We start from the raw sequence: 15659 nt of genomic DNA, 5'->3' as shown, positions 1-15659 counted from the left end.
TTTCGTTCATAATAACAGCATACCATTTACTGAGCTCAACTATGTGAACTAGTACATGAGGCACTTACATATAATTTTATTTTTGTACGAGGGATTTAGCCCAGGGGCACTTTACTACTAAGTCACATCCCCAGCCCTATTTTTTATTATTATTATTATTTTTGAGACAGGGTCTCGCTAAATTGCTTAGGGCCTCTCCAAATTGCTGAGGCTGGCCTTGAACTTGTGGTCCTCCTGCCTCAACCTCCTGAATTGCTGAGATTATAGGAGTATACCATACTGGGCTATATATAATTTTAACATTACTCATGACCCCTCAAGGTAGATATTACTATCTCCTCTTTACAAAAGAGGTAACTGAGGGTTCATAGAGGTTAAGCAAACCTCTAAAGTAGCAGAGGTAGACAGTGGGTAGAACTGGGTTACACATCAGGTGTTTGTAATTTTATTTTACTTTTTACTTATTTTTTGCAGTACTGGGGATTGAGCCCGGGCCTCACACATGTTAAGCAAGCGCTCTACAACTGAGGTACATCCCTGATCCTTTTTTAAATTTAAAACTTTTATTTTGAGGCAGGGTTTTTTTAGAATTTTGAAATTTGAAATCCTTATTTTGAATGTTAAAGGGCTTTGGGCACTGATTATGCAGATTTCCATGTCTATGGTCTTGAACTTTCAGATTCACTTAGCCTCTCTAGGAGCTAGGATTACAGACGTGCACCACCACACCTGGTTGTGATTTTAAATCTAAACTCTTTCCATGGCATTTTGACCAGAATAACCCAGCACTGACAATACTTTCAGTAAAAATTTGCTTTTGGTTGGTGGGTGGTTACTGGACTGATGTCCTGATGCCGAGAGAATTGATCGGGTGTGGAACTCTCTGGCTCTCCAGAAGAGAAGTGTGCAGGGAGTCCAGCTTTTCCTGCCTGAGTGATGGGGGGCTCCGGGACGGGGGGAAACAAGCCCCAAGCTGCAGTGAAGGCTCTCTTTTGTCTCCAAATGCTAATAGTTCTGGATTCAAAATCTTTTCTCTCTTTGACTGGACCCAGATATAATAAAACAAGAAACTTACAGCATATAATTTGGCATTTTACTGGTATGGTAGGCTCACAAAAATTTTGTTCTTCCTGACAAGGCTCAGCTAATTCTATCAAAATAAACCTCTGAAGGAAAAAAAAAAAAAAAAGCTTTCTTCTAAAGACTAGAAGAAGCCTTTTCAAGAATAAAAATAACACTTAAAACTGATATTCTATGTATCTTCTTTTTCTTCTCTTTTTCAGAAGAAATTCTGCCCTTTCTGATAATAGAAAATAAAGAATGTCAAGGAAAAAGTGTCAAAATTTGGCATGCAATGAAGAGTGGGAATTTCCTCTAACAGTGCACTTTGAATTTTTAAGGGTTTGGAGCACTGATTGTGCCAGGCATCGGGTTTCCATGTCTATGTGTGTCCTTCGCCAGTGCCCAGGTCCATGAATGACTTCACAGTGTTTTGCACTCATTCCTTAGACCTGGACTAGGAACAAAATCATTATGAGAGCCAATTATTTCAATATCTCCAACTGGTCTCCATTACATTTGCTCTATGAGGTTTGTGGACACTTCTCTGCCCAAATTGCTTGATCAGAGATGTTTTTCTTGCAGATGGAACACACAGCAAAGTTGAGTAGACAACTTGGAATTTTATATACATTTCACTAAAGCCACATTTACTGTGTGCTCAACATTGTGCTAGATGGTGTGAAGGCTACAGTGGTGAAGAGGAAGAGAGCGAAACACATTTATTGAAAGCCTGTTGTGTACCAGATAATTTACCCTGCATACATAATTTCACAATATATAGAGCAAGCATTGATCTTCGTGGTTAGCAAAGAAATAAGGCTTTGAAAGTTAAGGTAACTCTCTCATAGGCAAGCTAGGAGTAGCTAGAATTGAAATTTGGGATTATTGGGTGTTAAAACAACTGCTTTTTTCATTTGTACTACATTTGTGCAAAATTAAAGTTGAAATTCCCTTTCAAATGCACCAAGATCCAAGAAACTGCCAAATGTCATTGATAAATTCTGAAAAATTTTGAAGAAGAGGAGAACTAGAAATGTCTAGGTGACCAAGGGACATTTCATGAAGGAGGCAAGATCTGAGCCTCAAAACCTGGGTAGGGAAATCATTGCATGTGAGGGGAATTACAGACTGGAAAGCTGAATGGGTGAGGAAATAGGTGAGAAGGACAGTGGCAGATGAGGGATAAAGGGGCCATTGCTCTCACTGCTGTCAGATGTGTGTGCTGAAAGCTGCAGAGGTCAAGGCTATACTGGCATTAGGACAAGTGTGTAGAGCACTTTCCAAGCCAGGCAGAGTTATAAGGAAGGATATGTGGTGGAAGGTGATGCAGTGGACTGAATGATTGTAATCCTCCTGCCCAGATTCATATGTTGAAATTTAATTCTCATTGTGATGGCATTTGGAAATAGGGTTTAGGGGAGGTGATTATGTCTTTTCTTATGAGATTAGTGCCCTCATAAGAAAAGTTCAGAGAGTTAGCATGCCTTATTCTCACCATGTGAGGGTATTATGAGAAGTCAGCTGTCTGCAGCCCTGAGGAAGGTCCTCATCAAAGTGTGACTGAGATCGTACTCTGATCTCAGACTTCCAGCCTCCAGGTCTGTGAGAAATAAATTTCTGTTGTTTATAAGCTACCAAATCTATGATACTTTGTTATAGCATCTCAAACTGACTAAGGTGCATTCCCAAGGGCAAAATTTTGCAACTAACTGAAACATGATAGAATTATCAGTGTATGTGAATCCTCTGCACCTAATGGGATATGTAAATTACAATTTTTTTGTTCTGAAATATAAAAAAACCCTTCAAATAGAAAATAAGATACATACAACTACGACCATTTTAATGCAAGTGCTGGAGTGGACCTTCAATCCATCATCACCAGTGTCCCAGAGCTAAGACTATCATGTCTAGAAAGCAGACAATGGTGTTTCAGCACCATGGACAGCGATAAGGGACTCCCAGGCTTCATCTCCAGGCAGAGCAGTTTATACTTGATGTAGGTCTGTAACTTCAAATCAGTGGAATGGACTCATTCAGTGAATTTCAAAGACTAATTTTTCCATCAAGTTTCCCTTTTTTGTATTCTGACCATGGAGGAGACTCCCTACCTGTGCTCTCTCTGGGAACTTGGTATACAAATGCACACATGCACACACCTGCACACACACACACACACACACACACACACACACACACACACACACAAAACTCAAAACTTTCAGAAAATTAAAACTAATTTTTTTTACAAAGATTAAGGATGCTGAGGAAGGAAATGAGGGAGATTTTAAAGTGGCACTTTTGCCCTTCTGAACTTGACCTTCCCTGAGTGAGAATCAAGACATGGAACCAAGTTGGCGATGGTGTTGAGCATCTTAAGAGCTGCCAATTCTTCCCAACTGAGGCCCCAAGCATACTTCCAGCTGGAGCTCAAGATGTTAAAAAAAATCAAAAGATACGTGGCCTCATTTTGAAAGTGTATTCTGAGGTTTTGTTGGGTCTGGGGTTTTTGTTTGCTTTTCTTTCTTATTTCTCCTTTGCAAGCTTTTGAAAAGGCTTAGCTTAAGTTGAGGTTAAAGAACATCTCGGGGAGGCTGGGGATGTAGCTCAGCGGTGGAGTGGTTTCCTGGCATGCATGAGTAGCTCCCTTCAATTTCCAGCACCACCAAAAAAAAAAAAAAAAAAAAGAAAGAAAGAAAGAACATCTCAGGCTAGACCCTGGGTAGAGTAAGTAGTATTCTTCACTAAAGGGAGTGAAAAGATGGAAAGAAGAGTGTCAATAAACTTAGAATCTATAAAAAAAAAAAAATCTTTAGTACATCTCCTTCTTAAAAGGTTGGAGAAGGGACAATTGTGTTACTGAGGGCTTTATCAGTTTTACTGTTATTGGGGAGACATTAGCACATCTCTGATAGGGCTACTTTCTGATAATTAGCTTCCTATAGAAAAATTGTTGATTTTTCTAAGTCTCTTGCATGGTATTCTTGGAACATTTTTCCAGTCATTCTCTTCAGGCTGACCTCTTGCCCATCAGAAATTTCCACTTCTCTCCTACTGTTTTGTTCCAATCAAAAGGTATGGGCTTCCATGCCATGATTCTCACTGTCCTCTCTGCCCAGCCTGCTCCAAACACAGCACACATTTGTCTCTTCCTGATTTGACCCACCTTTGAAGTTTTTTGTTTCACAGACTTTTTCTAATCCTTGCACTGAATAAGGAACTTCAAGGTACCTACAGCGCATAGCTTTGCATCGTGGCCCTTTGCAGTGAATTCTCTCTTAAATGCCAGAGCATAACTCCTTGAGAGCAGTAATTGTGACTTACATTGCATGTTGGGAAAATCCTGCCTATCAGGCTACATCTGCTTACCAGTTCTCCAATTGGACCTTCAACATTGACTGTGGAGGCTGAGAACTTCTTAGAAGTGAACAAAAAACAGACAGAACCTGAATGGATTGCCACCAGTCACTGTCTTCCCGCTGCCTCTCGTGAATTCCTTGGCAGCTCAGAGAACATAGTGCTGGTTTCCTCATTGAATCTTCACTGTGGTTTTTGAGGTTCTTAAAATTAACTTTACACTAATGCTTTTCTAAAATGCCACTTGACAACAGTGTACAGGTGTTTTACATAACTACTGTATACTGGCGTTGTCTTCAATAGAATGTAGTGATCAAACTCCAGACCATAATTATATCCCGTCAGTGTTTCCATTATAAGCTCCTCTCTGGAAGGATTTGTTACTCATTTGTTTAATTTGTATCAGACTTCAGTCTGACATGCAAGTTCTTAGTCCTGCTGTAATGTAGGGAATCTTTTTCTGCCTCAAAACATATTTTAATCAGTTCAGCAATTCTGCATGTGGAATGCTGTTTCTCTGCTGGGGAAGCCAACTCAACTCACAATGAACACTCATATTTTATCATTTTACCTTCTAGCAGCAACTCATGGTCAAGGCTGGGGCACTGCTCAGGGAGACATTGTACAGATTGGGTGTCATCTCTGAACACAGAAGATCCAAGGGCCCTCAGCATCATGAGCCTCTGTGATTATTTCTCACCCTGAATCCTTATGTTAAAGTGCTAAACACAAAAAAACCTCCAGATATTTCCTGGACAGGATGCCTGACCTCCTGATTGTTACCTGCTCACCTGGGCTAACAGTAGAACCTCAGGAAAACTGGAGATTCTGATCCTCTCACTAGAAGTCAGTCTCCCTTCCCTCAGCCCCCAGGCTTTCCTTGGCCTTTGGAGGCCTAAGTATACTGTCCCTTCCTAATTCTGAGAACTCTGTGCCTGGCAAAGTCAGGGAGTAAGGAGGGACACCCTTGTTCCTCATAGATCTACTTTAGCGTTGAGGACATGGTTCATACTTGGCCATCTCTTCCCACAACCCCTATTTCCTTTTGAGATTCTATTTGTTTTCAGTCATCTCTCAGGTGTTTTTAACCTTCTTTATCTTTAAAATTTCCTGGGCTGTATCTCTCTGTGATGCCAGATAGTAGAGAAAGGCAGGGATCAGGAGAACAAAGGGGAGATAGGGCTGAAAGTTGGTTCTTTATCAAGGCTTGTTTTGTTTATGGTTTGAACGCAGGGCCTCAGGCATGCAAGAAAAGCCTGCTACAGCCCCAGCCCAAAAGTTGGTTCTTTTGATTCTCACAAGTTTGCTGTGGGAATTCCACCTAGAAAATTTTCTATTTAGAAACTTTTTGATTTGGGAATTCTACCCGAAGACTCTGTGTAGCTCAGGCCAATTACTTATTTGCTCTATTTCCTCAGGTGTCGTGGGAGAACATTCATAATTTCATGTGCTCAGCAAACACTGAGCAAGCAAACTAGATACAGACCCTCTTCTTGCAGCAATAAACAATTGAAAAATCATTGACAATGTGAAAAAAGAAGTAAAGATCTAGGACTCGGGGTGTGGCTCAGCAGCAGTGCACTTGCCTAGCATGAACAAGGCCCTGGGTTCACAATCCCCTGCACACAAAGAGGTATAGGTCTAATGGGAAATATAACAGGGACTCTGATCAGCTAAGGCTTAAAGGCGATTTCCCAGAAGAAATATCATCTTAGCTAAGACCAGAAGATGAGTAGGGGTTGCTTGGCAAGAAAAGGGGAAAGAATTCAGGCTGAGTTCCTGAGGCTGAGCTTGCTCTGCTGTGGTGTACCTGGTGTGTTGCACACTCAGTGTGAATTCTCTTAAAATACCTCTTTCTCTGTCAAGGGCCATATGTTTTCTCTCTTATGTAGAAGCTAGAGAGGTAAATGGAAAAGAAAGGAGGGGGGAATCTCATGAAAATCTAAGAGAGATCAATAGAATAGAGGAAAGGGACCCTCAGAGGGAGAAAAACAGGGAAAGGAAAAATATTGGGGAATGATTTAGCCAAATTATATTAAATTATATTATTCGTGTGCATGTACGAATATGTAACAACAAACCCAACCTTGTGTACGACTAAAATGCACCAATTTAAAAAATGTGGAAAAATACCTCCTTCTCAATTCAACAAAATTATTTAGTAATAATCATAAGATGACATGAAAGAATGGTCAGAAAAATGCAGGTAATGAAATATTGCTTTTATTTATCATATATATCATAATGTGTTTGTGTGTGTGTGCATGTGGTGCCTGTAAAAGTATAAATAAATAGGGTTTGGAGTGAAGTTTAGTGATAGAGGGCATACTTAGCATGAGAAAAGCCCTGCTTTAAATTCCCAGCGTTACACACACACACACACACACACACACACACACACTGTAAATAAAAATATATATTACAACAGTACAGAAAAGTAATCAAATGACAATTTAAGTTCATCGATGTATTTTCTTTTTTTAAAAAAATATATATTTTAGTTGTAGGTGGACACAATATCTTCTTTTTTCTTTTTCTTCTTCTTTCTTTTCTTTTCTTTTCTTTTTTTTTTTTTTTTTGGTGCTGGGGATCAAATCCAGGACCCTGTGCTTGTAAGGCAAGCACTTTACCAACTGAGCTATCTCCCCAGCCCCCACAATACCTTTATTTTGTTCTTATGTGGTACTAAGGATCCAACCCAGGCCTCAAGCATGCTAGGCGAGTGCAATACCACTGAGCTACAACCCTAGCCCCCACAAATGTATTTTCTGGGGAAAAAAAAAGGTAAAATCTTACACTTACTTAGAAGTCTGTGACTGAATGCATACTAACATGACAGTTTCTCTTTTTGAGATTTAACTTCTACATCTTCATCAATGACTAGATCCAAACTTTTCTTTGCAAACTCTGATTCAACAGTCATAAAGTATACTTTGATCAACTATGAGTGAAGATGCATAGACCAACGCAGCTACCCTGACTGTTGAATCAGTAAAGTCAAAGAGACACAATTTTATTTTATTTTTTAAAAATATTTTTATATTAGTTGTTGATGAACCTTTAATTTATTTATTTATTTGTATGTAATTATGTATGTAATTTCCCTAATACCAGGAATCCCATATGGCATATAGTAAATTATAAAGTCCAGGCCTCTCCTCAGAAGACCGTGATTAAATGAGTCCAGGGTGGGGGCACTCTACTACTGAGCTACAGCCACAGTTCCCCTCTTTTTTTTCAGACAAGGTCTAAGTTGCTGAGGTTGGCCTCAAATTTGCAATCCTCCTGCCTTAGCCTCTAGAATAGCTGGGATTACAGTCGTGCATCACTGCACCCACCCAGTCGATTCTTCTGGTGTGGGAGTTTGGCAAACATTGGAGTAGACAGAGTCATGGCACTAGAAACTGGGTCTTAACATTCTTGAGGGACCTGAGAATCTGCATTTCTCACAAATTCCCTGAGTCAAGGAAATCCATCTAAACTTAAATCTCAGACCTATAGCGTACTAATTCTCTATATCCTCTCTCTCTGCTTTATTTTTCTATCACTACCTGATATAATATTTGCTTCTTTGTTAATACAGATAGGAATTTTGTTCACTGCTGTATTACCTTTAGGACTACGGGTGCTATATGGTATAATAGATGCAGAAATAAAGTTGTTGAATCAATTACTGTTTCTCCAGTTAGGTGATATCTTCTGAGATTCTGACTCTGTTTCCCACCGTCCAGTAGATATTTCTACTTGAATGCCTCACGGGAACTTTAAACTTAGCATATCCAAGGTTGAGTTCATCATGTCCCCCACCTTAGCCCAACCCTGTCTTCTTTCAGCTCTCTAACATCTTACAAGACACTAATCCACTTCTCGAGGGTGTCACTCAAATGACATAATTGCTTCCCATAAACTCCACTTGCTAACACGGTCACAATGCAATGAGAGTTTCATCATATGGAATTGGGGTAAACGCAAACACTCAGTCCACTGCAGTTAGTATGCAATTCTAACCAGGACAGTGAGAAAGAAAATAAAGCATCCCCTAAGAGCTGGGAATAGATCTGATGCTGTAGGCTCCATGTTATGACAAAGGGATTGGAGATCTGGATGCTTAGAATTAAGCCGTCATACTCGCTTTAGCTTTTTGTTTGTTTGTTTGTTTGGTAGTAGGGATTGAACCCAGAGCCACATTGCCATTGAACCACATCCCCAGTCCTTTTTTTTTTCCCCCCTTTTTTATTTTGAGACAGGATCTCACTAAGTTGCTGAGGCTGGCCTCAAACTTGTGGTCCTCTGATTCAGCCTCTGGCATCACTGCAATCACAGGTGTGCACCCCTGAACCATATGATCCCCCCACTTTTTTTTGGTACCGGGGGTTAAACCCAGGGGTGCTTAACCACTCAGGCACATCTCCCCCTGCTCTTTTTTTTTTTTTTTTTTTTTTCAGAGGCAGGGTCTCACGGAATTGCTTAGGGCCTCACTATGTTGCTGAGGCTGGCTTTGAACTCTCGATCCTCTTGCCTCAGCCTCCTGAGCCGCTGGGATTACAGGTGTGCGCCATGGCACCCGGCCGATCCCCCTCTCTTAAATGATCTTTGCTATCTATGGCCTCTGTTGGCAGAAGTCCACTTGCTGTGGGAGTGACGTGGGGCTAGGAGCAGCAGCGGCAGCAACAGTTTCTCCCCCAGCTGAGTGGGGAACTCGCTGACCCCTTTTCCCTGCCTGCTTCTGTGGGACCACCAATCTTCAGAGACCTCCTTCTCAGAATGAGACCTCTCCTGTCATGGATTGGGGCCTCTTGGAAGCAGATTCTGAAATGAAGTTTGGCGGTCAGTTGATTTATCAGGGAGTGCTCTCACAGTCACTAAGGAAGGGGGAAGAAGAGGTTAGGAGTGGGTGGAGGGAGAAGTTGAACTGTAGCGCCCTCCCAATAAAGGCCTCCGGGACAACACAGAGAGCTCTGGCACCAGGATGACCCTTCAGAGTTGGCCCAAACTGGGCCAGACTTAATGCTCTCACATCAGTCAACAATAGGATGCCACCCGCCCCTAAAGGAAGTGTGGCCTCAGGAGAGGCAGTTTTCTTCACTGAGGCAATCTCCTGGGGGCTAAAGGCTGAGGGCCAAATCCCAGCAGCTGGAAGGGCCATCCGAACAACCAGTACAGCTCCCAAAGTTGTGGGGGTTAAATCTTCAGCCCAAAAGGCTCTTGTCCTTTCCATTCTCCTCCTATGGTTTATTAGTTCATATTTGCCTATCTCCCTCCCTCTCTCTCTCTCTCTTTTTTTTTTTTTTTTTTTTTTTTTGGTACTGGGGATTGAAGCCAGGGGCTCTTAATCACTGAGCCACATCCCCAGTCCTTTTTTAATGTTTTATTTTGAGATGGTCTCGCTAAGCCTAGGGCCTTGCTGAGTTGATGGGGCTGGCTTTGAACTTGTGATCCTCCTGCCTCAAGCTTATCAAACTACTGGGGTTACAGGTGTGCACCACCCTGCCTGGCTACACATCTCACTGGATTTCAGAAGATGGTGAATCTCTTCCACAGTAACTGAAATGCAAAGAGAAGAGATGTTGTCTGGGAAAATGAGCCATCCTCCTGGAGAGGAGGGTAAAAATGAGGGGACATTCTGCAAGATTGGCCCCATTGTTATGGCTGGTTGGTTGCTGTGGGGGAGACATCCAGTGGATCCACTGGGGTAGGGAATGGGGTAGGAGGGAGCCATACTCGTTCTGGGCCATGTTTAAAGGTTTGTCATCCAGCCACTTCCCTAGACACTTTGAGACATTATTGGGAAAAAGCAAAAAAAGTGCTCTTATCCCTTGACCAGTCACCTTCTCCCGGCTGGTTCTGAGTCTCACTGTCTAACCACAGGACCTTTGGTACAAGCTCAGAGAGGAGAAAGAAAAAGAAAATATCTCTTCTAAATGATGATAATATCCCCAATCTCTTCTCACCCTAGAGGCTTATTTTGAAAATCACAGTGATTTAACTTGTTAGCAGTTTAATTCACTTTTAAAAGATTAACCAGACTAATTATTCATCAGATTTTGCCTTCTTTGTCAGCCTCAATAAGGATCTTTTGTTACAATGATTAATGTGTTTTAATTGCAGCTTCTCTCAGAGCAATAATTCGATCGCACAGTATTTGCCGAATCTATGGAAATCTTGGAAATGCTTTGACAGTTGAGCTATTCTTGGGAAATGAAAGTAAAGGAACATATGTAACTAACAAAAAGTGTTTTATAGCATATCGTTAATATGGATTTTCGCTCTCTGACAGACCTTGCTCTACTTCAGTCCATGAAGCTGCTTGCTGTGCAGTCAATTTCCTATCCAAAAGCATCAGGAGGTAGAGATCAATTAATACAGGTGACTGGACTTTCTTCAGTTGGTGTCCTCAAATGCGCACTAGTCATAGTAATAATCATAGCAAATATACACAAATCACAGGGAAAGCTGATCAATTAGCCAGTGTCCATAAATAATCATCCAATTAAGAGGTTGGATTTTGTGTTGTCCATTCTATTTTTCGCATCTTTGTTTAAATTGGTGGCTGCTGTCCAATTTGAGGATTTTTACATCAAATGGGTATTTGTAAAATGTGGTAAAGAGATAAAGTACATGTGGCTAATACTGATTTCAATTTAAAATGTGTTTTAATATTACTTTTAAAGCACAGAGTTTCTAAGAGCTTTGGAGTCAGACAGATCTGAAGTTGATTCTTGGTTTTACCACTTATTAGCTATTAGACCTTGGAGGAAATTAGCAGACCATCACCTTCCTGAGCCTCATTCCCTCATCTGTAAGGTAGACATAAAAAGCTGCCTCAGAGTCAATATAAATATGAGCCATTCCATGTAAGACCACTGCCTGGGCTATGGTAAGCATTAGTTATTTTTTTTAAAGTTGCAGGCCTTTATAATATAAGAAAGTTATATTTACATGAGCATTCCTGATCTTCACAGTAACCCCCAGACTAGTTAGGAAGGCATTGCTGTTGGTTTGTTGTGCGTTTTCAGAAAAGAACCTAAGAGGCCCAAGTTTCTGAATTAGTAAAGAGATTGAGAACAGAATAAGTAATTCATTATTTGTTGAGAGACATTAGCCCTGCTGTTGGAATATACGCAATATATCAAATATAGCTAACAAAGCCAAGCATAACCTCATTTAATTCACACAGCAAACCCAGGAGGTAAATATCACTGTTATCCCATTTTACAAACAAAGACACCGAGGCTTATAGATCTTAAGTAACTAACTTTGTTTGACAGATTCAAACCCAGGTCTGTTTAACTCTAATTTTCTGTGTTTTGTTTTACCAGGAATTGAACCCAGGGGCACTTAACCACTGAGCCACATCCCCAGCCTTGGTATTTTATTTAGAGATTTGGTCTCACTGTGTTGCTTAGGGCCTTACTGAGTTGCTGAGTATGGCTTTAAACTTGTGATCCTCCTGTCTCAGCCTCCTGAGCCGCTGGGATTACAGACGTGCACTGCTGTGCTTGTCTTAATTATCTGGGTTTTTGTTGTTGTTATTTTTTTTTTTTTTTTCTTCTCTTGCAGTGCTGGGGATCGAACCCAGGGCCTCATGCTTGCAAGGCAAGCACTCTACCAACTGAGCTATCTCCCCAGCCCCAATTATCTGTGTTTTAACCCCAGTATTCTGCTTCCTGCCAGTTCCGTGTAACAAAATGCTGTTTTTAAGAGGAGATATTTTTAATGAGGCCTATAAGTGCTGTATAGTTACTAATGACCATGCTTTAAACTGCTGTCCTTATGGCTCAGACACCAAGACTCAAAAAACTTCTCCCACTTCCAAGCCAAAGGTTGGGCCTCCTGTTAGTCCTTCACTTGGGCATGAGCACTGATGGATAAAAGGTTTCTGTGGTCACAACCAGAATGTCAACTCTTCCTTGGATATTCATAATGCCCGTTTGCATAGTGTAGGCATGGAGAAATACTATGCTTCAAACAAATTCCTTTGGTTGAACCTGATTCCTCAACTTGACCACACAACCCTTCTTTTTAGTTATAATCACTGAGACCCTATGGGACCAGGTGTCGTGCCACTCAGCCACTCAGGCGCCTGATCAGGAGGATCACAAGTTCAAGACCAGCCTCAACAATTTAAAAAGAAAAATAAAATAAAAATATGTCGAAGTGCTGGGAATGTGGCTTATTAGTAGAGAGAGGTGCCTAGCATGTGCAAGGTCCTGGGTTCCAGTACCAGGGGGAAAGAAAGATGTTATTTTCTGTAAGGCAAAGGGCATGAAAATTTTCTCTTGTTCTTTTCATTACTTCACTTTTCCTTTTCTTTTCTTTTCCTCCATTCAGTCTTAGGTGGAGCAGAGGTTTGTGAGAAGACAAAGTCCCAGGACTCGTTCATTTAACTAAACATACCCTAACCTATAAGAAAGATCTGGAAAAAAGGCAATAGCAAGAAAGGTGAAGATGGCCCCAAGCAAACTTTCAAGCACTACCTACCGGTGCCTTCTTTTTCTTTTGATCCTCTGTCCCCATAGAGTGCCTTTCTTTTTTTTTTTTTTTTTTTAAAGCATACTTTTCCAAGTTGTTACATTAACAAATTTGCACTGGTTTCTTTATCCTTGTCATCTAAAGACTACCTTGTCAGCGGATGGTGAACTTTTCCTTCTTGCCAGGCCTGCTGCTCTGTCTAATGTCACAAGTGTCTGCTCACATTAGCTCCCAGAGACTGGAGAAGGTTCCGCACGGGGCCTTTCCAGCAAGTTGATTTGACAGAATGAGTCCCCATGCTAGCTCATGGCACTTATCAGTTAGTCAGCCTTCCTCAGGGACGGGAATTTAGAGTGCACCATATTCCGTTTCCAAATCAACTGCTGTCCCCTCAGGAAGCCGCGTGTTGCATTATTAAAAGAGATGCCTTCAACTACAGCACCATACTTAAACATTCATCCACATTTAGAAAAGAAAAAAACCAAGATGGAAGGTTTGCAGAGAAACAACACAACAATGCCCCAAACCCTTTACTGTGTTAACTCTTTCCGCCCGGATTTCTAATCGCGGTTGTCCTGTGCTTTTACTGGTAAACATGTTATTATTTTTTTAAAAAATCTTACCTTTATTCAAAAGGGGGTGTTCCTGCATGACTTTGGATGGTTCTGAAACATTCTCCTAAATTGTAAGATCTTTTCACTGAGCTCCCCATCGGAAAGTTAAATCCAAAAATTTAGTGCCAAAAAAATGGCCATAACTTTGATTTACTTGTTCAAACAAAGTGAGAGAATGAGTTCTTCAGCGAACATGAACAGCTTTGAAGCTCACACTTTCATAACTTTAGATATTTCTAATTTTTAAAAGGTAAAACATGACCAATTTATCTTTATCCTTCCAAACGAGAAATGGACTAGGTTGCTAGAGAAAAGGAGAGATCCTTTTTAAAGCTGCATGTTGATATAAATATGAAAATGGATTAAACTCTGCTTCCAATTTCCGAACATGTGTACTTCAATGAATATTAAATGGCAGGCCCCTATCACCATCATATGACTTATTTACTCACCAGAGTTTTTATCAAAAAGGGCCTGAAGTTGCCTGTGGAGCGTGAAAGTCTCCTGTAATTGAGTTTAGAGTGGTAAATCCACTAAACAGGCCACGGCCCCAGAGACACCCCGGAAACCCACCTGTCAGCTGGTGTTAGATCACAGCTCAAGCAAGACATGGCTGCCTGCTCCTGCTAAACACTGCTGTGGTCAGAAATGAAAGAAAAAAAAAAAAAAAAAGAAGTTGATCCCCAGGGCATGAAGGAGGACTGGGAGGCAAATCGTGGGGGTTGGGAGGGTAGGCGAAAACCTCTCCTCTAACAGCTGCCCAGTGTCAGCCGGAATCATGATCTGAGACTCAGCTTGGGAGGGGAACTGGCCAGGGCCTCCATCGGTAAGGTGTCATTGCTTTATTTCAGCATCCACTATGTAGGAGCGTAATGGAGTGGACAAGCAGCATTTCATCACGGTTGAAACATGGAAATCAAAGCCCAGAATTTCAGCCAGGATAAAGAGGTAGCAGGCTTAAGATTGCTGCAGAAAAGTCCACATCTGGAAATGGAGGGAAGCTTCCAACTAAGGCTGGACCAGTTGACCAGGGGTAGGAGGATGAGCGTTTTAAGCCAAAGAACCATTATTCATCTAATAAACATCATTGTTTGCTAGCCTCCTTGACTCTATCAGTTGCTGGTTGTATAAAGATAAACAAAACATAGTCATTACCCTGAAGATTTTTAAATATAGCTGGAAAAACTTGTAGGAGAGTCAATTCGACAATATAGTGCTGAGGGTCGTGGGAACAAAGGTACATGCTTAAGATGATCAACTAGGGGCTGGGGTTGTGGCTCAGTGGTAGACTGCTCGCCTAGCATGTGTGAGGCATTGGGTTCGATCCTCAGCATCACATAAAAATAAAATAAATATGTTGTGTTCATCTAAAACTAAAAAAAAAAATTTTTTTTAAAAGATGATCAATTAGGAAGGCTCCTCAGAGGAAGTCACATTGAAGCTGGATTTGCAGAACAAGTAGGATTTTGCTAGGCAAAGGAACAAATGGGGTGGGGGTTAGGGATGATGGTAGCAATGAGGAACTCTTGCCATATGGAAGACATACCATCAAAAGGGATGGAAAGCCGAATGTGATGGCCCCAGTCTGTAATCCCAGCAACTCAGGAGATTGAGGCGGAGAATTGCAAGTCTGAGGCAGGTCTGGGCAATTTAGCAAGCCCCTGTCTCAAAATAAAATGTTTTAAAAGGCTGGGAGTGTAGCACAGTAGTAGAGTGCTTGCTAAGGATATGTGAGACCCTAGGTTCAAGACCCAGTACCAACGCCTCACAACACACAAAAGTATTGAGTATGGCATCCACACAGGGTTCCCAGAGGGCTTGACATGGCTGGAGCATGAGTGATTGGCATGTCTTCGAGCCTGAAGCTGATGGGGCTAAAGACACAGAGAGACAGAGAAGCCAAATGGTCAAGGCCTTTATCAGCCTAGTAATAAGTTAGGTTTCGTGCTTGCTTTGGCAGCACATATAATAAGTTAGGTTTATCCTGAAAACCATGGTGGAGGGCGGGGGTGGGAGCAATGGAAGGATTTTAAGTAGGAAAGGGATGTGGTCAGATTTACTTTTTAGGAAGACGAGTTTACCTGCTATGTGTAGCTTAAATTAAAAGATGTAAGGCTAGATACAGAAAGGCCAGCAGGGAGGCAGTTCCAGAAG

The sequence above is a fragment of the Sciurus vulgaris genome (genome assembly GCF_902686455.1).
Source record: "Sciurus vulgaris genome assembly, chromosome: 14".
Lineage (NCBI taxonomy): Eukaryota > Metazoa > Chordata > Mammalia > Rodentia > Sciuridae > Sciurus > Sciurus vulgaris.
Note: the sequence above shows the minus strand (reverse complement) of the source record.